Source organism: Passer domesticus, chromosome 1, assembly GCF_036417665.1.
Source record: "Passer domesticus isolate bPasDom1 chromosome 1, bPasDom1.hap1, whole genome shotgun sequence".
Classification (NCBI taxonomy): domain Eukaryota; kingdom Metazoa; phylum Chordata; class Aves; order Passeriformes; family Passeridae; genus Passer; species Passer domesticus.
In genome coordinates this window covers 102359319-102385564 of record NC_087474.1, presented here as the reverse complement: position 1 = coordinate 102385564, position 26246 = coordinate 102359319, and the positions used below count along the sequence as shown (strand labels likewise).

Below are 26246 nucleotides of genomic sequence, written 5' to 3'. Positions count from 1 at the left end.
CAATAAAACCTTTCCAGGGACAGTTGCCACAATCAGCAACAATCAGTCATAAAATGTGCAAAAAAATCAGTTTTTCACTCTTCAATTCCAGCATTCACAGGTAGATTTTCTGCTAGTGTTACAGTTACTTTTATCTATAATTATTTGAATCAATTATCTAAAGAAACACAACCAACAGCTGAAAAACTACATGTACGGTTTTAATTACTCTCTTTATGTCTTACCATGCAGTTTGCTCTAACATTTTTCCAGCTGGCCAAGAAAAGGAAACATGTGTCAAGGTCAGAGAGAAATAGCTGGTTCTTGCTTCATTTGAATTCCAGTTCTGGGCAACAACAACAACAAAAAAAAAAAAAATCCAGCAATTTAAGCAGGAAACTGGCTTAATAGTTCTGATTTCATCTTTTCCATGAAAGGAGAAGCAACATACAGCAAGCCTGTCTGCTTCTGCTTGTTTCATCAATAAGGGAATTAAAAAAAAATTTAAAGCCTCAGATTTGGTCTTGCTGAAGCAGATCTGGAAACAGTGGCTGATTTAATAAAGCTAATCTTCAGTGAAGCACATGATACGTAAATTGCAGACCACAGTAGTGTGTAGCTTTCCTAAAACTACAGTGTTGGTTTCCACCATGAATTGGAACCTCTTGTACAAAACTTCTGAGGACCATCAAGTGCAAGTGCTGCCCTGTTACCGTTCCTTGTCATACAATTTAGTGTAATTTCAGAGACATTGCAAGCACTCTGTGGCTCTACTATGGCTGACTTCGAGCTTAACTGCCGCAATGTTGGTTGGTTTGTTTTTTTTAATCATTTTTATGGTAATAAATTCCCCTTTCTGACAGACACTGTTCATATCTGGCATCAAAATAACAGAGCATGCATAATCATGAGGACATTTTCTTAAAATCTGAGACACTACAGCAGTGATTCAGATGAAAAAAATACGTTTTCTAAAACCAGAGCCGTCCTTCATCTTAAGAAAAGCAGTGAGAGATGAGGCCAGCACCCCAACTTCAGAGGGCACAAATGATTTAGAAGTAGGCAAGAGCATCCTTCTTTGAAAATGTGTCTTCTTGACCTCATGCTTTGAGTAGCCCTCTTATGCCAGAAGTCATATGTCATAACCTCTCCATTAGTTAGCCTGAGCTGTAATGTTTTACTCTGATAATATCTTGGTACAGTGAGTTCCACAGGTCAAATATCTTTGAGAGGTCACTTCATTCTGGCACCCAAACACTTGAAGAAGTTTCTTTTCAATCAAGCCTCACCCCAACTCCACAGACTGTGATCAGGAAATACTGGGTTTGAACAGAAGTTCAATGTAGAATATTGGTGAAATAACCTGAACCTAAAGCAATCTTTCCTCAATGACTACATTTAATTTGAAACAGATATTTAGCCAGTTTTACCATACAGTACATTTTGCACGTGCACAGATGCACAATACAGGCAGAGAGTGGAAAAGGCACAAACTGAAATTTTCAAAGCAGCTGAAGAGTCTTAGAAATGGTGTTAGAAGTTGAAAACTTCAGCTATGCTTTTTTAAGTCTCCTCACTGGCTTCTTTATGCAAGAGTTAATCAGATAACTCAGTGGTAAGTACTCAAGAATGCACAGCTAGAAAGGAAAAAAAGTCTCTAGCACAGAGAAGGAAGTGGGGAAAAACAGAGGGAGGGAGGTTATAGTGTGTGTTTTTGAGGGAAGTTATTTTTTGGTCTACCCTTTAGTGCATAGGAGTTCAGCAGGCTTTAACTGCTACTTTGAAAATGCCCCAATTTGTCTGCAAACTAAAAGGTGTCTGAAACCATTAAACTTCCAGAACAACTACATAAAAGGACACAGCGAATCCTGCTTAAAATTTAATAACAAGAAGTATTTTATATTGTCTGAGGAAATCTAGGATGTCCTAAGCTTCACAGCATGTCCATACAGCATGGAACTATTTCAGGATGTATTTAGAACTGCTCATTCAGGAATACAATTTCCTAAAATATGTAGTCTTATAATCTCCATGCTTCATTGTATATTACTAGAACAAAATTATCTGTTGCACATTATTCACAGTGTCCTAAAAAGGCCTGCATTTGAGAAAGCCTCACCCGTCCTCTCATTCCACATAAAACCATTGAACTGCTCCAAATGGTAAAGTCATCATTTTGTAATTATAACTCTAAATTAAGGCTTTTGTGTTGTTAATTCTCCAGGAAAACTTGCACCTATGTTTTACAATGAAAGGAAAAATATCAAAATACATCTTACTGAAGGTTTATGAATGAATCCATTGTATCACTGACGAAACATACATAAAGCCAAAATCTGTTCTAGTTCCACATCAATTTTTTCCTTCTACATGAACAGAAGTTGACCTAAAATTATTTTCCTTTCTGAAACCAAATGCAGAGAGTGAGCTGTGCTATAAATACAGGTATTTCAGGTATCTTAAAAATAAAGTTATTAAGAATGGAAGAAATTTAAGCCATTAACTGAAACTTTACAGAACCCCCAGTTCTGCAAACACTTATGTAACTGAGTAACTTCAAACACATAAATAATCATTTAAGTCCAGTGAGGCTAGTATTATTTTCAAAACCACTCATACCTTTTGAATATGAGCAGAATCGTGACACAGTATATTTAATAAAAAACAAAATCAGAGATTTCACTGTGAAACTTGAAAATTTCTTCCCAAAAAGACTTTACTTAAAATACATAATCAAATTCTACTCATCTGCTCCAAGCAAAAACACCTGCAAGATTCAGAATTATTTAAAATTAAACCTGAAATTTCACAAATGATGTGCAAACATTTTTCAAACACTTCATTGGCTCTGGAGATACTAACTAGGTTACTAATTTAGGTAAAGAATTTTCATGTCTCGGGTATCTCTACAAACCATCATGTTTAAGTGCTTAACAAGGAAAGCCTGCTTTTCAAAGTGCTTATTATAGCATTTCCCGTTGACTGCAATGGGATTTCCAAGTACTGAGCTCTTCTGAGTTAGGGAATACTTAATAACAGGACACAGGAGTGCAAATTAAGAAATCTATAATTAGGTCATCCAGATTTTACAGTTTTTACCTGAATAACTAATTTGTACATTGTACTAGAGATGAGAAACTATCACACACACAAAAACAAGGAAAAAAAAATCAAACAAAAACAAACCCCTAGAAATTGTGACACAGTAAAATACAAAGCACACGCCCTTGCTATGAGAGAACGCCAATAAAAGACTGGAGCTTTGATCTTATTTTCAACAGTCACTCATATAATGGCAGAAATATCCTTAATCCTCCAAAATATATTCAGCCAAGACTACAAGATGCCACTGCTTTCTCCATAAGCATTAAACAGAGGATGACTTCACCTGAGAAGTCCTTTAATCCTTCCCATATTACTTTGTTGTCTAAGCACACAGCAAAAAACCCTCCTGTCGTACCTCTCCTTGGATCCGTGGAGAACATTCTCTATAACTTGGATGCAATAAACTGCAGTTCATTTTTCAAGTGTGGAATCAATATCGTTAAGTGGGAATCTGGGTGGGTTTTCCTTCCCCTGTATGAATGCTTGTAACCATTATTGAATCATTTCTCATCTGCTATCTTGCATAATGTCAGCATTTGCTCTTTCACCTTTGTTTCTGCTGCATCTCCACTTTCAGAACCTGCTTCCAGACTCATTTTGGAGGCACAGAGAGTCACAGCAGGGTTGGTGAGATCATTTCTTTGGGATGCTCAGTTCCTGCTATGTTAAACAAACAAACAAAAGCACAACAAACAAACAAACAAAAAAAGTCACTTCCTGACACTTTCATTGGTTTTTCTTCTCCTAAACTTTAGGGCATTAGTGACTCAGCTCCCAAATGAAACTGATGCTGGAAAGCTGTCAGGAAACTACATTTATTTGGCAAGTTATTAGGTGTTGCAAATGTTTATGTTGTAATTTAGAGAAATTATCTGTTACCAATACTTCAACCATCTCAATCACTGATTTCCTAACATTACACACCCATAACCGAAAGACGGATCAATACGCATCTGATGATCACCAAACATGAACTGCCCCTTTACAGTATTGATCAGCAGCTTCTTCTGCACGTGCAGCAGTTCGAGGGAATAACAGGCACTTGGCAGTATCAACACTGCGCTGACAGAAAGAGAAACTGGCTGGCACTCATGCAACATCGTGTCAGTAGATACCACGTCCATCAAACGCTGACAGTTTGGCAGATCAGACGCTCTCTGCCATAATGTCATAATGACTTCAATTTACTTCTCCGCAGCACCCAAAGGCTGCGATTTTATGAGCTATCCAAGTCTCTTCTCTTCAAGAAAGATACTCTCTTGTTTTTGCAGGCTTGACAGCTTCGTATATTTCCTTAAAGTTTCCTAGTAGGCATAACCAGAACAGTAAGAAACACAAAGCTGTTAACTGATTCCCTCATTATTTATACAAATAACTAAAGTTTTATTTAGAAATTAGAATTTCACTCTCAAAATTCAAACAGTGGCATTTTTCAATTACTGAAAAACAAACAGAAGCAGAAGGAAACCCCATAAAACCCTAAACCCTAGGATAGTGACTTTCTCAAGCCCAAGGTCAACAGGGCTGCCTTCACTCCTAACTGAAGAGTAAGATGCCAGCATTCAAGCTTCCATGCACCAAGAGGAGGCAATAACCAATTCAATCAAGAATAGGCAGCAGCACAGGGACAAAGCCAAGTGCCCGCTCCTGTCCACTGTGGATGGAAGAAAGCCTTGGCAGCAATGCGTGTTCAGGCACCAGTGGGAGAAAACACACATCAGTGCATGAGGTCATGCAGACACCACCAGCAACCAGGAGATACTCAGGTATTTCCTCACAGTTACTCAGATGCTGCAACAGGGGCAATGATTGTGTCAGTCAACAGTTGAACTGAAACTGCTGTTTAAGTTTTGGCAGAAAAATGCTACACGTTCCTTAATCTGCACTAGCGCTCCTAGTTGAACAGGTACTTTTGTTTTCCCTGCCTTTTTGCCTCCCAGCTCCCACAGGTCTTTTCTGCTGGCCAAGACAATGACTTAAATATTTTAAATGGTATTGAAAAGCACAATTTGAATCTTTTCCTTTAAAACTTAAACAAGTCAAACAAAAAAATGCAGCAAAACCATTATTTTGTAAGAACAGAGGGACTCAGAATTGAGAAATCAAACCTGGGTTTCTGCATGCAATTTCTGTTTGCCACAGGAAACATTTTGTTCTTGTAAAGCACAGGCAGCTAAACCTACACTTCTGGTAAAGTGTAGGTAGAAAACCTACCCACCTGAAAGAGGAGACAGGGGCGAGGAGGCAGGCTTTCCACCAGAAGACTTCAAAGCACTCCTCTACTCAAACAAAAATGTCTCAACGATTCCATGGAGGTGAGCCAACACCTCCAGGCCATATCCCTGCCCTCCTGTCTCCACCTCTTCCACCCCTACCCCTCCACCAGGGCTCTGCCCTCCACTGCACAGCCACTATCACAAAGATAGACACCATGACACAAGAGACAAGAGCTTTCTTATGGGATTCAGCTGCTCAAGAAGTCCAGCCCATTGACCTTGAAAGAAGAGACCCACACAGCACAAGGCAGAACTTCCACATTGTTGAATCTACATAAAGCAACAACACCTTTGTTGCAATTTGCAGCACTGTAGTGGTATCATCCTATGTACAGGGGAAAAAATAGCTTGATATTACCTTCAACTTTTATTTAAAAGAAAAATGAACCAACTTTTCATTCACAGTACCAAAAACAATCCTAAAGACAAGTTTATGTAAGCTACCTCACTTACACCACAAGTGATTGTTGTATAAATACAGAGTAATTGCATCTTAAACCCTCTGCTTTAAGAGACAGATCTCATTAATCTGAAGTAGAATGCAAACTCTTTTTGTTATGCTGTGCAATCACAGATTATTAGATCTGTAAGATCAGGTATGACCTAGCTCAAACATGCAGATGCCTGCTACACTGCAGGATGCCTCACCTGTCAGTAACTACAGGAAGAGTAACTAAGCACAGGACAATCAAATCTGACTGCACCCCGGTGACTGCATCCAGTTGGTCTTACCACACTTCAGCATACTTGCCAATTGCTACATCCCAACCAAATCCCTTCCTCCTCACCCTAGCAAAGTTACACAGGACATCTAGTGCGTTACTGATGTTTCTCAGCAAACCTGGTTTTCACCTATGTCAGTGTCAAAACCACCAAAACAAACATACACACAAAAAAAAAGCACATGGATGAAATTCAGAAAGAAACCTAAAGAACCACACCTCCCAATACTGAATCAGCCACTCCATAGCAAACCTTTCCTCTGAAGAAAGGGGTAAGGGTTACAGCAGGCTAAGGAACCCCCTCAGGCCAGTATCTCTTGTTAAAGTCACCTCTCCACAAACAGTAACAATGAAGGGTCATCTCTGTCCCCAGGTGCATATACTGATGTGCTTAAAATAATTACAAAATTAAAACCATTCTGGTTTATCTAAAACCTTTTATAATTGCCAATTGTTCTTGATTGGGATTGTTCTAAACCCAATCTTTCATATCAAAACTAACCATGTCCTCTCAGATATATTGAATGTCATGACATACATTTTTGTTAAATTCATGCAATTTTAATGAGGAAGGGTTAGGGTTCGGTTTTTTTCAAGGAAGATTGAGTTATTCTCGCTAACTTCTTTGCCTTGCAACCTTTCAACCACACACAAGAGAAGAGTTGTCTTTGCACTGACACCTGCAGTGACTCCCTCTAAGCACATATGCAAGCAGGCAGTGTCAAAACATGCTTCCTAGAGTGATGCCTGAGAGAAGTTTTTGGCCAGAAGACATCCATATAGGAGTGGCAACATGAAAACTTGCAGAGGGGAGCGGATATGTGTTACCCTGCTCAACTGCCCCAGCTGTCACAACAGGGCATGTGGAGCAACCAGGCAACAAGATCTCACCTATGCTATGTCAGCACTGCATTATTAAGCTGTTTCCCATTTATGCAAGTTGGTATTTTAGCCTTCCTAAACCTTCTTTCACATTCTCCTCACTGCTTAGAGAAAAATCTACAGGAACAGCCATTCCTGCCTGCTCCTTCTGTTTCTGAGTTTGCACCTGCGGCTCTGCCGTCCTTCAGGTACCTGGGCAGAAGCATCAGCTGGGGCCAGAGCCCTCGACCTGCAGCAGGGCTATCCTGCACACTGATATTGCATCATCTGCCCAACGAGGCTTTTTAATCATCCTGATGATGACAGCTTCCCTTAGGGTAACTTCAATGGGCTGCCTCGGTCCTCTCTGACTGAGCATAAATCACAGCTGACTTGGGAAGAGTACTAAGCTCCTCAACGTCTTGAAAAACACAGCCAGTGGGGAGCTGTAAGGATGAAGACACTTTATAGATCTGAAAACTACATGTGAGCATCAAATGCTAAATCTAGTGCTCAGGGGCACTGTGGATCTATGACACTTCCAGGAGGACTGAATGCATAAACCTGTGGATGGATTACATGCATTACACTGATACACACAGTGGAAATGCAGCAGACAAACTGTTTCTCCTGCCATTTAACATAAACTACCGGCCTTTACACCCTCGTTAGGAACACTTCAAAAAGAAGCACTGACAGCACAGCAATTATTTGAGCTCCAAAATTAGGCAATCGTGAATCACTGTCTCTGAAACCAAACCCCACAATGTACAGAATGACCCACATGATCCAATCTTTGCAGTCAATTCAACACACTTCCAAATGGCCACCAGCATCCACCTACAGGGATCAGCTTGCCAGACCAAGGAGGAGTGTTAAATTACAAGCTTTGTACTCATGGGAAGCATGTTGATTAAATAATAAATAAAAATTAATTTTATTCATGGCAGCATGGCAGCCCCATGCAAAAACTTCAAAACCTCTTTTCATTTGAGCTCACTCTAATATTAGTTTAAAAAATATCAAATCATCAGCATGTTTTAATGTTTACCCAAAAAGCTACACTCATCCCTGGTTAAACTCTGCCACACTGGAAAAGAACCAGAGATTAATTTAATTGAATGAATTTGGCTTTTAACCTAGACAATAAAATTTACTAGTATAAAAGCTTAAATCCCAACTGGCAATGTAAGGATGCCTTAGGGTACACTCTGCTTCTTGCCAATACCACATATCCACCTTTAAAGTTTTAAAATAAATCTCTGACTTTTGTTTCCACATGTATAGGCATATACTACGTTGATACTACAAAAAATCAACATTGACTTGCAAGGATTAATAATATGATGCTTGCTAATATATAACCTCGAAACTATAGCAAACTACAGATAACCTACTTCTGCAAAACTGGAAGTAGGAGAAGGAAAAAAAAATCTGCTGTTTACCAAGACAAAAGAAGCAGAAATACTGAATGACAACAGCATTCTGAAGTCACTCTATTGAACTGCATTGTTATCTCTGGCATTAAGTTCATCATACACTTACTATTATTCTAGCGAGCACCTTTTTTAACAATACTTAGCTATGTGTCTTCTGTCATACTTGAGGAACTACAGGAAACAATCTCTAAAGCCATCATCGTGACAATATTGCCTTCATTTTCCCATTAACCAGCAAGGCATGTACCATTTTCTGTTAACAGCTGACCTGTTATTTAAACAAATACATTCAGAGCATGCAGGTCTATGTCCTATATAAACAGAGAACCAAATCAGCCCGGCCTACACCCCTGAACTCTCCGCATCAGTGGGTGGAGATGGCAAAGAGTTGAGGACAATCCAGTCCACAGTGTCACGAAGGAGGCAGGAGGACAGAAGCACATCACGTTGCACTGCCATAAACACAAAATTTTCCACATCATTATGAGCAGCCAAGGAGGTACTTGTACCTACAGTGCTGAAAGTAATTCTGTTTGCTTGACTTTAAACATCAACAACACACACAAAACCAACAATTCCTTTTTCTTTTTTCAAATCCTGGCCAGGTAACACCAACACCTTTTTCCTTTTTTTTTCTTTTTTTGGGTTTTTCTTTGCATGTGTGTATATGCCTAGGCAACGCCAAACTTAGGGTAACTGAGTCATACCATCACCCTCTGGAGCCAGGCTGGGCCACCATTGCTAACACTGGCAAACTCCTACTCACAAGAAAGTGCCTCTCAAGTCAGCGAGGCTCCTCAGATGAGTAAGAAGTGCTCACTGATGTCAGTGAAGATTACCCAGTGAGGACTTTGAAGTTGTTATTTTGTAGTGGGGGGGGTGCGTGTGCACATGCACAGGAGCAGACATGACTCCCTAAAAGCCGTGAATTCATCATCAGCCTATGAGGCAGTATGGCTTACAGTCAGAAAGTGAGATAATGACCCTATGCCATGACCTCAAGGTAGAAATAAACTGGGCGTAGGCGGTACCTACCGATACCAGGATTAACATGACTCAGGGAATACAGGGCTGAAATAAAGTATTCAATAGGCACAAAACAGATGCCATAAGCACATCTCCTTCTGCCAGCCCAGTTCCTTGTCATCCTGTTCTTTCTACACCACAGCACATATTCAGCACACCTAATACCAAGCTCTAGTCTAACATAGGCTGACGTAAATTTAAACTAACATGATCAAAATAACTGGACAAACACTACCAAAATGCACAGTAACTGAGCAAGGTTTTGCCTCTGGGGTCAACTAGATGGAATGTCCTAAAGTGATGGAATATGTATCATTTTCTGACCACTGTCTAGAAGAAATTACAATGCCATGTACATGTGCAGGGGATGTAGCACCACTTCACTTCTAGTTGCACTGCTCAGGAAATACATAAAAGTAAGCTTCCTATCTGTGCATATTTACTATGCTACACAGCTTACCAATAGGCTGAATTACCAAAACTAGAAAGTTGCTGCTGCTTGCAAAAGGAAAGTATCTTTGCAATGAAAGAGAATTCCATACATGATACTTTTCCTCAGGGAAGAGAGCTGTACTCACATGAGTATACCCATGCTAAACCTTTATATAACCTATACGGCATGCTAAACCTTTTCCTCCTTGGTCACTGATCTCTTATGTGACTTTTCCCTACTACCCCTCTGTAATGGACACAAAGAAAGAGGGCTAATGAACCATCCTAATATTTTTCAGGTAGCTGACGGATTAATTTCTGGAATGACGCAGGGACACTGGCATTGACCACATTTCTAGGCACCTATGGTGTGACACAGAACTAGAGCCCCAAGGTGCAGTTTTCCTGCAAGCCTGCGGCACGACCAGTTTCTGCACAGAAACCAGCTGAGTCTGGAGGAGAGCAGAGAACACTCCGACCCCATCTCCACACAGGCAGCCTTCAGTACCAGGAAGACTGTGGCGAAATTTTTGCCTTGCATTACGCACACACATTCAAATGCCAGATGAGGATCAAGCACCAAAGTTGGCTTCCCCCCACTGTAGTAAAATGCACAGTAAATTCAATTCTAATAACTTATTATTGTGAAGAGGACTGTGATAATTAACAGACATTTATTAGCATTTAATTTGACAGCAGATATGCTCTGGAGAACTTTTAATGACCCCTTAATGGATCCATATAACCACATGTACACAGAAGAGATACAATCAAGTCCTGGAACTTATTCTTACTGTGTGTTTGTACACATCCCAGAACAGCAGCAACAGATCATCATTTCTACTGGGTGCCACCATATGACAACAGCTTATAATTATACTCTCTTGATAAATCATAATCTTCTGTAAGCCTAAACCGCTGACTCTGTGTCAGATAAAAACAGATGCCTGCTGTGTTCCCACGCACCTTTACCTGACCATCATGTTGTGGTTTGATGTAGAGGATGATTGTTACCATAAGGAACTGATCAGAGCTACAGAAGCCTGGAAAAGGGAACTGTTTCAAGTCCTCATTTTATCTCCTCTATAATGCTAAAAACATAAATCTACTACTTCTTTTTAAGAGAGCAGAAACATTATACCCAGCACATTCTTTGCAAAAGTCATCAGAGTTAAGGCTGTAGCAGTAAAAGTCACATCTAGAAAATGCGCTTTCAGGACAGATTCATGACAGTATTCACAGAAAAGACAGAGGATGAACAACAGACTTCCCAAATGTTTTTTCTTTTCATGGCTCTTTTTGCTGACATGCATCTCTCACAAACCCAGCTAGTCCTAACAAATTCTATTCATTAACAGCAATTTCTTTTTTAAGGTAGTTTGCTACCAGTGCTAAAAATTACTCAGTCTTAGGTGGCTGTTTGCATTGACACCCTCCCAACCCTTGTGTGCCAACAGCCTGGTTCCTCAGCATAGCTCAATCCTTCTCACGGGCCCCTTGCAACACCTGGATCACTCCTGTTTTCATTCTGAACACAAACCTGCTCCACTTCATATTCCTCCTCCAAAAACTCTCATGCTCAGCATGCCACATCCACCCACTCATCCCAAGTCTCTGCCACCTTCACGTTTTGAGTGCTGACACCAGCTGAAGTTCAGAAGGGCACAACAGCCAGGAAAAAGGGACTGCAGAGCAAAGTATGCCTGGGGGACAAGACACAGGAAAGGAGTCTGCAATAATCAGTGATTTCTTGAAGTCCCTCCAAGAAACTACACAGAAGAAAAATTCAGTTACCTCACACACATGCAAACACGTGCTCAGCCAACCTCCTCTTCTTCTGTTTAACATCTCTCTACAACCACCCCTACTCTAATTTCTCCTAGGGCTCCTTGTGGTGAAGCAGGACTGCACAAGCTAGGCACCAGACAGAACACCAGGCATTGTCCATATCCTGCTCCTGCACAGCTCTGCACGCACTCCATCTCATTCTGGTGCTGCTGCAGGATGGCAGAGACCACCCAGCAGACCAGTGCCACAGGAAATAAAACAAATCTCAGTCAGACCCCATTAACGCATCCCAGACAGCAACATCCAGCAACACTGTACAGGGACATGCTGACCAGGGGAGCTCCAGCCACCCACCTCAGCCTCACCACTCATGAAGAAAAGCATCACCAAAGATCAATGATTCTTTTACTACCTTAAGGCAGATAGCCAGAGATTCCTGCCATGGTGATTTCTGATGTAAGACAGACACCCACCTACAGAAACTCAGCATTCCTAGGTACAGGGGAAAGTAGTTCTCCACCTTCAACAATCTTCCTGGACACTCACAGCTCCTCCAAACACTCATTTCCTCCTCCTTTTTTCTGTATGATCTTGATTTTTTTTCCTTTAAGGCTATGTTCAGCTCAACATACCCTATTTTCCTCTTCTCCAGCTTTTGCTGTGCCTGCTGCTTGCACCAGCTCTTCATCACTTCTGAGCAAAGAGACCGACACTGATGCCAGACATGAAACGGCTGAGAGACCTTTACAAGTGCACCAGCTCATATTGGCACAGCTCTGCTAATGCCCAACATAAGTTGTAATTACCTCACTTGTGGGTGGAATTACACAAGGAGTAATTCTGGTTACCTGGTCTTCAATAAACTTCAAAGAGCTGCTGTAAGTTTCCACAAGAATTGAGTTATGATAACAAAACCAATTAGACCCTAACAGCATGGGAGGAAAACAGGGAGGACTATGTGAAGAGTTTTTTTATTATTCTTCTGCAAAATTATCTTCCTACATTCACATACTGCTACACCTGCATAGATATTTTCTTTTTAAAATAAGATTCAAATTCAAAACTTGCATATTAGAATGAGAAACTGAGACTTTAGCCCTTCAAATACTGTTATCTTCTTCAAAGTGTAAAATACAATGAATAAAGCAGAATAAACTGTGTGCTTAAGAAAACAAAAATCTGTCTCATGTCTAGCATCTTCTTAGCTGACAGACTCTCAACTCTCATCATCTTGTCCTTTTTCTTACATGTTGAAGAGTTTAGTTTAAGAAAGTGTTCTTCTTCCGTGGGGATCACAGATGACAGACTGTACCAAGTGAGGGTTTTTTTCCTGTTCAGAGGAAGTACCAGCTCAGAGGGCAGCATTCCCAATTCCACTGAGCCAGCAGGACAGCTTTAGGCTCCCCACACACTTCAGAGTAACCTGCACCAGTTCACAAACTGAACTGCAGGAGAAAATACTTAAGCCAAAATTCAGACAAATTCCTTGACCTTGTCACTGGTCTGGGTTGCTCATCCTTCATCAGGTCTATTATGCTCTCTGTCCCAACCTCCAGGAGCACAAAATTCACAGGAGTGCCACATTAAGCAGGTAACTATCTGTCTTCCTCTCCAGTCTGGTGATACAAGTCTTGATCCTCGGATCAAGAACCTGCAGGAAACTTGGACAAGCTTTCTGCAAGGACAGAAGAAAACCTAGTTTTTAGAAGGGTAAGGAATTAGCTTAATCTCTTACATCTCAAGGTCCCCATTTCCCTTCCTTTTGCTGGCCTGCCAGATCAGGCAGTCCCAGAGGATCCTTTTAAACTTGTATCTTCCACTCCTCTAACAAACCAAGTCAGCATTTCTCTTCTTGAACTTCTTGTTCTCTCTCTTATCTTCTGTCAGAGCCAAGGACACAAAAACAATTACGGGTCTCTCCACCAATCTTGTGCAGTGCTCCACATCTAGCTAAAAAGTTGCAGAAATGTTCACTTGTTATTTCACTGCATTTGATTTAGCAAGTATTGAAAAGCCAAATAAATGTCACTATATTATCTCAAGCTGTACATCAGGACAAGGTAACAAGGAGTGTTAAAGTCACAGCATCTCCTGAACTAGATAGCAGAAGATAAGAGTAATATCTAAAGGGTTCCATCATGGGTGCCATCTTTTTATCCCTCAGAGGGGATGCCCTGGTTTGCAACTCTATGCCCAGCTTAGAGACATATGTGTGATCTGCAATAAACAAGTGGCAGTTAAAGGATTTTCTTATGCAGAAGTACATGCAGTTTGTCTGCAAGTTAGAACCGGACACACAAAAGCCACCACTGCACAGACTGCACGTCACAAACATTGTTGTGAGTAAGAAAAGCCCTGGGTTCTGCACTGAAACAGGGAACACAACAGCAGACAATTCAGCAGCAGGCGTTTAAAATTTTCATAGTGGCCAGCATGAATTTCACAGGTTACTGTTTTGTAACATTTTGCAGACTTTTAACGAGCCAAACTACCCCTTTACAATACCCAGGCTCCTTAGACATTTACTTCAGAATATAAAAATCTGAGGGGAAAGGATGCCCGCAACCTAGAAACCACTTTCGAGCTCCAGACACCCTCCTTCTAAGTGCACAAAACTTTGAAGCAAAATATTAGCAATCCTCTCCTTTTGCACTGCTTACTTTTGTGATGGCAACCTATAATCCCTAATCAACCTAGAAAATAAATGACCGATAAACCAATCTGCTTGTAACCCCATTAACAGATCCTGGCTTCAGTATCAACAGGGTAATTTGCTCAGACTATTTTTAATCCCAACTGCTAAACCATTAATCCCACAATTTCCACATAGTATTTCCACCACGCCCCAAAATTTACTCAAGGTTACCAACAATTTTGCAACTCATTAAAAAGCAGATAAATAAATAACTAACTAAATAAATAAATAAATAAATAACATTTGCAAATATACACCTCCTGGCACGGGAGAACTGACAGACTCCGATTACTTGGTTGATCCCGTTAAAGCCATTACTTTCTAATTGGAAAGAGTCATTCAGAAGCAAAGCTGTGTGTCTGGCATGTCACTTGACACCTGGTATGTACCGCTCACGATAAGATGAACTCTCCAATATGCTTGCCACAACGAAAAGAAGTGGCTTATTTCATCATACCACTGATAGTCACAGCTCTCTACTAAAATCTGTTCTAATTTAATGGGAACATCAACATAAATTGTCATGTTTTCTCAAACTGGCATTAAAATATTCTCCAACTATCATTATTAATGTCAATATAAATTATGCATTGAAGATCACAGCATTCATTACTGAGGTAAAATTTATCTGGAGGGAAAGAGAAAAAGAGACAAACAGAGCAAATCTAATTAAAGTAAGTATTTATAGATTTCATACAGCTTTTCCCTTTAGTGATGAAAACACTCCTTTAAAAAGATCTTAAAATAAGGATACACAGAGCCATCAAAAACAGTACCAAGAAAGCATTGTGTTAATCAGCTAAAGGTACAGTTATACACAGGATGTTGCAAAGGGACTGATGTGATAATACACGAGCCTGGTTTTTTTATCCAAAGATGTATCAACGTGCTAGCACAACAATCTGGAAGACAGACCCTTGGTTTCACGTTAGCAGTTACACACAGGAGGAAAAGCTGTATTTAGTGTTGGAAGGGTGCTGTTTAATGCTCCTTTCAACTTCTATGAATTACACTGCCAGCCATTCCTAATTGGTATACATTAGTATTCAAACACCACGTTGAAATTAGAAGCTTAGCAGTTTTTCAGTACACTTACAGACTCTTCACACAAACACATGAATAACCTTGTTGAAATATTTTTGAGTCCCAAGGTTAAAAGAAATTACTTTAAGAGACAGATGGTGAGCAACTGGTACCTCAGTGAGGAGTGCCACCGACTTTTGAAAGTTCTCACGCAATGCACCGTATGGGGCTAACTCCTATTTACTGCACACTTCGGGACTTTGCAGTAGAGCCTCAGCTCCTGAAACCCCAAAGACGTGCATAGGCAGGACAGCACAGCGGAAAGAAAGCCTAAAAATACAACTCCCAGGGAAATCCAAATCCAAAGGGAAAAGAAGATATCGTATTTCCCTAACTGCACAGTTTAAGCCAGTCCTTAAGTTGCCTGATTCATAGTTTTATCATACTTGTGGCTGCCAATGCTGCTACCAGCTCACCAATGCAGGTGCCTCACAGTCTACCACAAAGGAAGCCAGAATGCATCCATTAAAATAGACAACTAAGCAACCCCTGTGTAAAGACTGGTCAACGAGGGGGAGGGAGAGAAAGACTTTGCAAGCACGTACTCAGCCATCAAAAGAGGAGCTCTAGTTTCAGCCAGCAGAGACTGTAACACCTCGCCCCGCAATCCTGTACAACACACCGTGTCACCAGCTATTGTTCATAACTCTTCCCGCAAACCATTTCAACATTCAGAGAATGACTATTTCTTAAGGAAATTATTTCAGAAGGGAGAAATACTGCTTACTCATGAACCTGGTATCATTTTAGCAATGAGGCAAAACAGCTACAGACAATTACATTGCACAATCCTAAATGCATCTTTTATTGTACTAGATTTCAGAAAAAGAACATTCTGAAACACTGAAATAAATCAGAGAATAAATGTGACTTGTTGTCAGCTAATACAATATGGGTTAAATGCTATCATATGGTGAGTGCGCACACGTTACCCTTTTAAAAACAAAGAACATGGCTAATTTCATTCCCAAACCTATTTTTAAATAAGTAAACGTGACCATTTTAAAATTAGGCTATAATTGTGACTAGAACACCTCAATTTCCACCAGCTTCTCTCCCCTCTTTCTTTACTAAAAACTAACACCACTTCCCTGCTCACCATCTTTTTAAAAAAGACAAGGAAATATTACTATTCAGTCAGCTTTATCCCCATAATAAGCCAACACAAGCATTTCTATGCAGTGTAAAAATAGTGACGAGCCAACTCACCATTCTTCCTCTATTATACCTGCCGGAAAAGCAAAGCATGCATGCCTGTGTGTCTCTGTGTGTGTGTGTGAGTGTGTGTGCCGTACATTGAAACTCACTGACACACGATCCGGTGCTCAGCAAACACTCACAACAGGACCTGCCCGACAGACAGAGCTCTCGTTTTGTCTGCACCCCCCAGCATGTACTGAGACATACAGACATACAGCTTCAGTACAATCCCAGCCAAAAAAAAAAAAATAGAAAGAACCAAAGGAAACACATATGAAACACACACAGGGTAGCTGAAGTGGATGCTGTTGGTTTGAAAATTGTCTGTTTAGCTGCTGTGCTATTTGTTTTTATCATTATTCATTTATAAATGAAACATGTCAGGAGTCTAAAAATAGCTACAAACTGTAATTATATATTCTTTGTAGTTTTTATTTTACTTTGAAAAGAAGATTAAAAGCTAGATCATTTTAGAAACTGGCCTTAAATATTTAGGGAGCCACAAAATTCTTCTACTTTGCAATTTGAAGTACACTGCTGGAAAGCATTTCCTTTGGGACATAAATATGACAGCCCCAACATGGAGAAGCAAGCTCCCAACACCACACAGTGAAATGGCAAGAAAGAAAAGGGAGAAGAATAGACAAAGGAAAAAGTAATTTCTTAGAGATTCTAAGAGTGCCCTAATTAGGGATGTAATACTATAAGCTTTAATTAGGTGCTAAGTGCTGTGTGCTAAATTCATCCCCACATCCAGTACCGTAAATTCAGAGCCACCCTACTAAAGTTACCTTGGGTTTACCACAACAGTGGAACAGTAATGCCAGGCCTACAGCTTCTGCAGCAGCCCATAATGAAATGTGGATTTTGTTGAACAAGAGTTAAGCAACACAATATCCTGCTGATAAAAATTTAATTCTTTTCCATAAGCAATCACTGAAATGAAAGGTTCGTAGAAATTAATTTTAAGTAGTCCTCAGAAGGTAAAATCTTGAATCCACAGAAAAAAGCCTCTGTTCTTCCATGACTTGAAACAGTTTATAGACCGGTCTTCAGCAGCCCCTGTCCCAGTGTCCCTACCAGGGACACCATGAGCAGTGTTAGCTCACAACTTGGGAGTGGCAAATAAACAACTTATCTTACAGCAGATGCGTGCTACTGCTATGAGACCTGCTAGAACTCATTAGGCAATGAACAGTTTGGTTGCAACTTGAGATGCAAGTTCTGTCCGTCCGCACATGAATTTAATCTCGGAACACACGCTTAATGCCCCACATTCCCTTGCACAAGCACTGCTGCCATAATGCAGCTTCAGGAATGCAAGGAGAAACTGCTAACACTAAGTGTGCCACAACGCCAATGGGCCTCTGCAGATAACCAAGATGTAAACAACATCAAAAATTAACAACCAGTATTGAGTAATTATCACACCAAAAAAAAAAGAGAGCTCACTGGCTTCAAATGGCAAAGCAGGTTCAGCAGATCAAGAGACTAAACATTTGCTGACTAACAGTGAGGTAATGAAAGTAAACATTTGTAATGAAGTCATCATCCTAATGAAAGCCTAAGTGGCAGCATTAACTACCTGGACCATAATCCACTCGCAAGTTTTAACGTGGGCTCCCTAACATAATATTTACTAGAATCGTTCCTGCTGGAAAAGGAAGGAAGTTTCACTTACTTTTAACACAGAAGTGACAACCAAGAAATATTGCTATCTGTTAAGTCATTCCAACTCGCAAGTAATGTACAGTTTCTGTGCAGTTACAGTGGGTAACTGAAAAACAGAATTTTGTCTTCAGTGTCTGAGTCAGAACAGCTTTATCCTAGCACTGAAGTGTATAAATATTTGCAGCATGTAAGATGTCTGCTTTGAAAAAGCAACATTGCTCCAAGTTTCAAATATTTATATTGCAGATATCTAATCAAATAAATGGGATTTTTTGTTGGTGTGGGTTTTTTGGGGTTTTTTTTTTTTTTGGCCACGCTGTGATTAGGTATCTGGACTAAGCTTATGGCTAGAGGAAAAAAAAATGACCAAAATAAGTTTTAGTCGATTAACTGCCAATATAATTAAGGATTTCAGATACCCATATAGAAACTGTAATTCCACCCAGAATCATCCTCATGCAACTCCCAGTAGTCAATGGGAATGGAAAAGGTGCTTATTATGGGTCAGCAGTGGATTCACAAGCAACAAGTCAATTTTTAGGATGATTGTACATGCTCTTATTCAACTAAAGAACATCACATGGTTGTGAAAAACAGTAGTAAGTCCATTTCTCCTTTCTGTGCAGAAATCCAATGCCCATTCAGACTTAAAAGATATGTATCTACGAATTCATACTTGTGTCTCAAAAACTTAAACAGCCACTTTTCTTGTGAAATTTGCAAGCTTGGACACGTTGCTTCCTGCAAAATGCAATCACGCTGCATTTCAGCTTTCTATTTTGATGACTTTATGAAACAGCATAGTCAAACCCAGATTTCCAGTTTAAGCACACATATACAGACTTCATCACTGGTCTCAACGAAAGCTTATGCACTGGATCATTCTGCATACTGCATGTAATCCCAGAGAAGTCCTGGAAGTTCTTGGCACGAACTGAAATCTTCAGAGAAGTTAGACCTTTCAAAGTTGACAGGGTTTGGATCTTACTAAATATAGGTACTTTTCATTAGATGGGCCTCAGAATAAAACTCATCAGATCTCAATCACAGAGAACTACATCTAAGTAACTATAGATAACTATAAATATAGGTAACTATAGACAGATAATACTTATCGGTAATTATAAATAAATAAATAAATACATACATAAGACAATAGTTATAGGTAACTAAAGGCAACTGTTGAAGTCACCTGCACACAAAGACCTTAGCAAAAAAATCCAAATAAACAGACTGCCCAAAGTTCTCTCAAGTTGGTGAGTACACCATCATTTCTATGAGGATACTATTCCAGGCTGCCCCCTCTGGTGTAAGCACCCACAGCAGGGTGCATTTTAAAAGTTACACATTTTTCAGTCAACTGAAGCCAACAGCCCAGCTTCTGAAGGTGATCTGTAAGATGTTAAGACATAAACATCCTCCTTTACTAAAATGATGATCAATTCAACAGGCAGAGATTCAGAACAACGGCACAATCGTTTCCAACCCCTTCAATGAACACTTCTGTACTGATAATTGCTATTATTAAATCTTGGTGACAGCATGATACTATGACCAGTTATAAAATCATACAATTAACCTATTTTTTAAGGTAAATACATTAATCATTGCCACAGGAAAACTTTAATCTACAAAATGTTGCTCCATTCTAGGCAGAAGGAGTTACTGAGGACACTTGAAAGTAACAGTAGGTAGATTTCACCCTAGTGATGTAAAAACTCTTCTGTGATGCACAGAAAAATAGTCATTCACATTCACGGAGGGACTAAAACATAGTTTGTCCGGTACAGGAGTTTAGAAGGTCGTGCTACGTGCTGTGCTAACAAAGATCACTCCTCTCTTTAAACATGTTTTAGATCATTCCTTAGGACAATGTTGTTCTCACTGATGCTTTATTTTTTCTCTCCTTTCTGTAAAGCATTATCTTTGCATATTAATCTAATAGTTTAGAGGGACAGCTATAATGCCCTATTGTTCACACAGACTCCACAGTACTTATCACTAACTAGGTGTCACTTCAACACCACTCAGCTTTATAGGAACTAAAGACTTGAAAACAAACCCCAGGCAAGAATTTCTAGAGATAGCTAAAAACCACTTTACACCAGGAGCTATTAAAGGTGTGCTTGTGCCAGTAACACAGAGCCCCACGCAAATGACTTTATTATACAGAGTTCACTCAAGATGGCTATGGCAGCTCCTCTTGTGAAACTGAGGATGTCTCCTGGAATATCTGCACCTTGATAATAATTACACCACAGGCGCTCCTATGCAACTTCAGCTTCCAGTTTCAACAGAGGAAAGCTCCAAAAACCACCACGTCCACCCTGGTGGGACAAAGCTGGGGTGCACAGAGTAGCAGATGACCAGGCTGATGATGGTGGATCTGCTGTGACAGAACTGAAGGACACTTTGGCAGAGAAACAAAGCAACAACATTCACTGACAGACAACTCATCCCAGCCAGCTGCCACGGACAGAACAACTGGAGCAAAACTACCAAAATACTCCCGGCCGAGATGAAACTTCTGCTCTCACCACCAACACACCTCCCTGGCTCTGCTCCCCCCTAAAACAGCCAACACCTCTCACAATGCTGTTCCTCTCGTCCCACTGGCAGCAGCCAGCCTGGGGGGTAAGCACATGGGGGCCTCACTAGAGAAGCCCAGCCTGCACTACCTCCCACACCTGCCCACGGGACCCAGCCACAAACACGGGGACACGAGCACACACACGCACCTGCACCAATGCAGCGTTCCCCCACCCCGCAGCCATGTGAGCCTCATTCTGCCATGCATGCACATCTCCAGCAGGACCTACAGGCACACACATCTGGCTCCCATGCAGCAGTGCAACATACCCCATCCCTGCCCTGCATCTGTACACACACGTGCCACAACACCCCTCCCGGCCCTGCATGCACCCACCCCTGCATGCACCTGCCTGGCATGCTGCTGGCATGCAGCTCCCCAGCATATACACCTACACACTTCCCCCAGCCCCATCCACACATCCCTCACAGGGCTGAGGGGGTCACTGCCCTGCCCTGCCACAGGGTCAGCATCCTCCTGCTTGGTCCAGGACACACAGGGCCTCAAAACACCATTGGAAAGCAATGGTCAAAAATCAGGACATCTCACAAAGTAAAACTCTCAGCTATCATCCCACCCACACACCATGCCCAGGGATGGGGGCACAAGGGAAATGTGACAGAAGATTTTGAAAAGGACTTCCCCTCCCAAATCAAAATCAACCCATGTTATGCCACTCAGCTTTTGCTTAGAATTACACTTTTTTTTTTTTTGGGTGGGGGGGAAGTTGGTGGGGGGGGAAGCCTACGAAATACACGGTTGCCAAGTCGAGTTAATGAAAAACCCTTTGGCTGTTAACTCATTTAGCACAGCAAGCATGAAATAAAGTCCGTGGCACGGGGCCAAAGCGCAGCGGCCCTTAGCCGGGCGGGCTCCTGGGACCTCTCCCCGGCCGCCCAGGAGCCGGCCTGAGCACGGCGCCCAGCCACCAGTTTTGGGGAGACACTCTCCAGAAACCGCCTCAGAATAATACAAATATTAAAATAAACCCCACCAAAAAAAAAAAAAAATCAAAATATCGATGGCCCCGCCAGGCCCGAGCTGTTTCATAAAGGCACTTTTGCACCCACTTCCAAAAAAAAAGCCGGATGGTCGCAGCGCTGCGGGGGGAACGGCGAGGGGACAGCAGGAACGAGGCCGGGCCGGGGGTGCGCTTAGGGCAGGGCAGGGCAGGGCAGGGCAGGGCAGGGCAGGGGAAAGGCCGCGGCACAGCAGCTCCCCGTCCCACCTCGCCGCGCCCCGATACCCCGGGGCCGAGCGGGGCCGGGCCGGGCCGGGCGGTGGCGGGGGGCGGGCCCGCGGCATAGGGCCGCCCCGGCGAGGCGGGGCCGCCGGCGGGCGGGGGCTCGGCTCGGCGTCCGCCCGGCCCCATTCCCCAACCCCCCCAACCGCGGCACCCCCGCGTCCCTCCCCGCCGAGGAAACTTCTCCGCTGGCTGGGAGAGTTGGGCTCCCCAGCCCGGGGAGACGCTGGGTGCGAGCGGGGAAGCAGCGGGGAGCTCCCGGCGATGGGAGCGAGGGGAGGAGGAAGAGGAGGAGGCGGCGGCGAGAGAGTTGCGCCTCTCCCCAAAAAGGGACTTTGACCCCGCACCGCTCTCCGGCGGACAGCGAATTACATATTTTTGTCACAGGTCGGATCCTAACGCACGTCGACACAGCGTCTAATTTATGAACTCATCAGCCTAATTTCATTATTTAATCATGCGCCCAGCAATCGTGTTTCCTTAAGAAAGGACTGACCTATTTTTGGCTGGAGATAAACGATCATGTTAACAGATGTTAATCTTGTAATCTGTTTTTCCTGTAAGCACTTCGCATACTCGCGTTTCAGACATTAAAAAAAAAAAAATTAAAAATCTTGCCCAAACGACTTGACGTCACGATTCAGTTCTTATTAAAAAAAAATCTCGCAGTGGTTTCAAAGACATTAAATCTTTTTCACTTTATAAATGCTGATTTGTTCTGCCTCAACTCCCACAGGCTTTTATTTGCATTTCAAATTCCACAGGTTACACCAGTCGCCTTTTCAGAAAATGTACACCCAACAATAAGGCAGCAAATGGGGGGGGGGGGGGGGAGGGGAACCCTGCATCTGGATTAAATAAAGAACAGAATTAATGTTTCGAAAATAGTCCGAGCAAAATGATATTTGCACGTCCAGTGCCCGAGCGCCTCCGTATCTATAGGGGTAATGGATAAGCTGTGGGCACACACAATGCGCATTCCCCAGAAGATCCCTGTCTGCTGATGGGAGCTTATTAACGCTCCTAATAAATGGTGCTGACTCCAAACCGACACTTTTCGGCTTAAAACGCAGGGTTCGTCTCCAGCAGCTAATTGCAGAGGTTAGCTGGTTTGAGGGGAAAAACAACGGCCGGCTGTCATGCTCCGCACGCCTCCCCACACGTACTGCCAGTTTTAGCACCCCACCTTCTTCCCTCATAGCAAAGTTTACCCATCCAAACTTTCCTCAACTTGCCCAAGTGCTTAATTCGCATTAGGATCGCGACTCGGCGCTATGCTAATGATCACCGAAGATAGTAATGGGGGGAGGGAGGGAGGGACGAGGAGGAGGAAAGCTTTTATAGCACAAAATGTCTGGAACTGCATTATTTCTATTCTTCTTTTCTCTCCCTCCCTATCTCTCTCCCCTTCCTTCCCTCCTCTCGACCCCCCCCCCCCTTTTTTTTTTAACATGTACATTAAACTCCCCGTCTCCCTCCCCCCACCCCACCCGCATCAAACAGGCTATTTTTCCTCTTCTGGAAATAATCGCTACGGAGACATTGTCCTCCGAGTCCTCCTCGCTGTCTATATGTGAATAATTGTTTTCTCTGCCCGCCCACCCCCAACTTCCTTTGATAAACTGTGTACTTCTCTAACGGGGATCACGCAGCGACCGGCTCGCCACGGAACCGAGAGCGACTCGCAAACAAGGGGGGGACACGCACGGGCACAGCCCCACGCCGGGCATTCCACGCACACGCTGGATCAATATTCGCGGGGGTGGGGGGAGAAAGGGGGGGAACAACCCGCTGTTAATAATTGAAGTGGCTACTCGGGGCTCGACGACCCATCACCCACCTCCTTCAGCCGAAGCTTTTTACTTTAAAGTGCGGCAATTTGTTCTTTGTCTCTTAATGGATTAATATCGCAGTCCGCCTCCCCTCAACGCCCCTGACGGAGCGTACAAAGCCAAAAGGCTGCCGGAGCCCGCAGGGCTCCCCCACCCCCCGGCACCACCACTGCAGCAAACCCGACCTCCTCGCGGAACAGCGCAAAGTTACCATTTTGGAGCTGCTCCGATGACCGGGGGGGACAGTCCCCGTACCCCGGGGGAGGCGCGAAGTTGAGGGGTTTTTTTCCCCCCCAGGGGCACAGCCCGCGGACCCCCCGCCCCCCGGGCCATTCCCCCGCCCCGCCGCCCCTCACCTCCTGCGCGGCCGGCGGCGGCAGCGTTCGGGGAAGGGCGCGCCGAGCCGCTCTGAAGGTGAAACCACGCGCCGCATGCGAGCGGCGCCGCGCTGCACATGATCCGCCGAGCGGCTCCACTGGCGCGGGCGGGGGCGGCCCCGCCGGCCCCCGCCGCGCCCCGCGCCCGCGCACCGCCCCCGCCGCGCCCGCGCCCCGCCCGCCCCGCCGCCGCCGCCGCCGCCGCCGTCGCGCGTCCCCCGCCGGCCGCGCTGCTGCGGCCGGTGCCGAGCCCGCACGCACACGCCGGGGACCATTGTCTGCGCGGGGCAAAGTTGGGGCGCGGGTGCCGCCGCCCGCGGGAGCGCCGGGGGCAGGAAGGCGGGCGCCGCGTTGTGCGGGCGCGGAGTGGCGCTTGTGCCCACCGCCGCCCCGGTTCCCACGTACCTCCTCCGCTGCGAAAGGTGCGGGATGGAGTTGCCCCAGATGCATTTCTATGAGAAACTTTATTTTTTTTTTTCTTTTTATTCTTTTTTTTTTTTTCTTGGGCGAATTCCACTGGTAAAATATTTATGGATCTATTGAAATGCGCAGAAACAACAACATTAAAGTCCTCAATCAAGATCAAAGAGGAATACTGTTCAACAGCCACGCTGGGGAAGTTGAAAGACCTCCGAACAAATCAATCTGCCATATGGCTTTAGAAAGAAAAAAAAAAAATCAGCAACCAAAAAACCCCCCTGGTCCCCCCCCTTCCCATGGCTGAAAAGTTCAATTCTTGTTTTCCTGCCTGTTTGCGAAGCCCGGTTTAATCACGCCAAATCTGTGTGTGCCACAGGCGAGGGGAGTGTGTTTAGTCTATGGCTGGGAAGCCTAATTTAACGCTCGCTACTAGACATCAAGGGTGTGGATGGAGCCTTTTTTTTTTTTCCTTTCTTTCTTTGTCTCATAATGTGCGATGACGTACAATTGACACGGAGCGCTTCTGACGGAGGGACGGTGTTATCTTGACGCCCCAGGCCGGCAGAGCCCCACGGCCCCCGGGCACCCCGGCTCCGCGCTCCCCTTCCCGGAGTCGCCCCCCGCCCCCGGGCCGGCCCTTCCCGGGCGCACCGGCCCCGCGCCGCCCTCCCTCCGTCTTGCACTTGGGACGCGAACTGCTCCGGCAGCGAGAAGAAAACAAAATTGGAGCGGGGGGAGGCTTTAAATCCTGCCCTTTCCAGTGCTTATTACAAGAGCCCTCGGAATAAAGGGAAGGGGTGGGGGTAGGGGGCAGCGAGCGAGAGGGGAAAGTTGGTAATGAAGGATACACGAATCATAAAATGTAAGCTATGTGTGATTAATGATCTGCACTAATTTGTATAGCAGGCGTGTTAAAGGTCATTGACAATTGTTGCTGCTTTCAGCACGAATGCCTGAGTGGGATGTATTTGGGACAATCAAATTTAATTATATTTACAGAAAAAAAAAACCAAAAAAAACTAGATGTGCCTAGCAGCTGGTCAAAATATAGAGAGGACGCACTTTAAAAAATGCACGTTGCCTTTTCTTCAAAAGCAGCTTCATTACATTAATGTGGTGTCTTTAAGTGCCTCAATAGTAAATAACGCATCTGAAATGTCTGGATTTTGTCCTTTATGCATCAGCATCTTTCCTGCACACTTTTTCAATTGCTGGCCAAATTGGGTTCCCAGTTACTCCAGACGTGCAGCATTTTGTGGGGATTCCGAGTTCACTGGTGCCAGATTTACCTGTGAGTGGACCAGGGCAGATGTCACGTCTCCGAGCCTGAAGAATCCACCCCAGGCACACGCCTATAACACAAGTGTGTAGATTCTCTAATCACAGTTTATATAGTACTTTAGCATTTCTTTACACAAAGAGTAAGAAATCCATTATAAATCAGCATTCCTGGGCAGTATTTAGAACTACAGTATTAAGCTAACAATTTCCATATGGTGAAAATTGA

General features: G+C 43.3%; 1 protein-coding gene across 5 annotated transcripts in view; it reads right to left on the bottom strand.

Annotated features, from left to right (window-relative positions):
• The window catches only part of ZNF516 (zinc finger protein 516), a 101818-nt gene extending 77364 nt beyond the window's left edge, over window positions 1-24454 (bottom strand). For 2 of the 5 annotated variants that reach the window (XM_064431873.1, XM_064431866.1), the window contains exon 1: window positions 24299-24454. The gene's annotated coding sequence lies outside the window, so the exon portion shown is untranslated. Of the gene's footprint in view, window positions 1-21937; window positions 21985-23950; window positions 24056-24153; window positions 24254-24298 lie in introns of those variants that run through there. The other 3 variants (XM_064431868.1, XM_064431869.1, XM_064431871.1) reach the window with 3 other exon arrangements.
• Window positions 24455-26246: the final 1792 nt, after the last annotated feature.